Raw genomic sequence first — 1,634 nt, 5'->3', positions numbered from 1 at the left:
TACATGTTCATTCAAAGCATTTCTAATACGCAAAATTGGCATCATGACTGAGAATTTCAGGAATAAAATCTCTTCGTGTCGATACTGGTTGTCCTGACATCTGGGCCACATCCTGAGGAAGTGGGCTCTAAAGGGACTGAAGCAGCTCTTCTCATCTCTAACCACAAAGTCAGTCTGAATGGGCTGACCTTCCTTCACCGAGATCAAACGGCCTTGTCTCCGAAAAAGCATGCACCGCTTTCAGTTCGGCACAAGAGCCCAAAAAAAAGCACCGTGACCAACCAGACCCAGCATTGTCTCCCATATGACTCACCGCTGTGCTTTAGTGCAACTCCAATAAATGTGCTGCCCTGTGATTTAAGATGTGGTTCGCTCCTGCACCAGCACCAGAACAGCCTAAAAGTCATCCTGTTTACGATTTGATAACAGAGAAGAAGAAGGGGAAATAAAGAGAAAGAATAACAGCAGTCTGGGTCCCGACTGTCGCCAATTAATTCTCGCACACAGGCTTAAAAAAACTATCTGACTGCTCTGCCTGAATCTCTTTACTTTAACTGGGAATCAGAGTGTTTTGGTTCAACATCGCCAAGCGAACTTCCACGTTGCTTTTCTGCACTACGAGTCTGAGACCCCTGAATGTGAAGCAACTTAATTCAGCTCTATTTCCTGTGAGAATCTAAATATATCAGTAGAAATGACTGCATGCCATCTGTTCTGTTCTTAAGAAGTTCTTGGTACGGTTTCATTTCACCTGATGAATCCTTACTGATGGTTCTCCACCGGGAGCCGCCCAGTTTCATCATCCACGGTCACTGTTTGACGTTCTCTCTATTTATCCAGAAAATTGCCGTCCACCAGGGTCTGGAGCTTGTTATCTGTGTGATATCGTACGGTCATTTAAATGCCAGAAATTTAATTTTAAAAACTCAACGGCGGTGAGTCTTTCCAGAGAAAACACCCACGAGAGTTTAATCTGTTTTTACCGAGTGTGTTTTATGGGGGCAAGTAAACAACAAACTTCACTGTTTTTTTTTTTTCTTTCTTTTTTTAACCACCAGTGCCTTTAATTAATGTCACAGCCATGAAACAGGCGAGGAAAAAGCAGTTTTAAATTGCCAGATATGTGACGTACGAAGTGCGACAATCTGGAACTTGAAAGCATCAAACAGAGCCGTACGGATGAGACACTAAGTTAACATGTGAGTTAGTAGATCTGACAGGAAAAAAGCTGCTAAACTGTTCCAGTTTTTCAAATGAGAACCTCTTCTGCCTTTTTTTTCATGATGTGATCTGCTGTGATGTGTTTGCATTGATGATAATTGATGTCTGAAAAATGAAATATTGATTTCATGGCAATAACACACACGTGATAATGTCAAAAATAATCCAACGTACAGCGCAGTCGTGGTTACAGACTGTCAGAGGAAAAAGGAGACAAAACACACAATAACCTGAATAAAAGTTTAATTTGACTGAGCATTCTTCTACTAATTTCTACAGACTAGGGATGGACCGATACCTCTTTTTGATTTCCGATACCGATACCGATACTTCAACTTTGAGTATCTGCCGATACCGATACCATCTCTCCTCCTAAATTTCTTTGGAAATACCTTATTTGCATGGATACATTT

At 41.3% G+C, this 1,634-nt stretch overlaps 1 protein-coding gene across 1 annotated transcript in view; it reads right to left on the bottom strand.

The window, feature by feature from the left end:
- The window catches only part of ltk (leukocyte receptor tyrosine kinase), a 63,561-nt gene that overhangs the window by 52,060 nt on the left and 9,867 nt on the right, over positions 1-1,634 (bottom strand). The window lies entirely within an intron of this gene.

Source organism: Stegastes partitus, unplaced genomic scaffold, assembly GCF_000690725.1.
Source record: "Stegastes partitus isolate 25-593 unplaced genomic scaffold, Stegastes_partitus-1.0.2 Scaffold450, whole genome shotgun sequence".
NCBI classification, from domain to species: Eukaryota; Metazoa; Chordata; class Actinopteri; family Pomacentridae; genus Stegastes; species Stegastes partitus.
The sequence above is the reverse complement of the archived record's forward strand: the minus strand, read 5'-3'. Positions and strand labels throughout refer to the sequence as shown.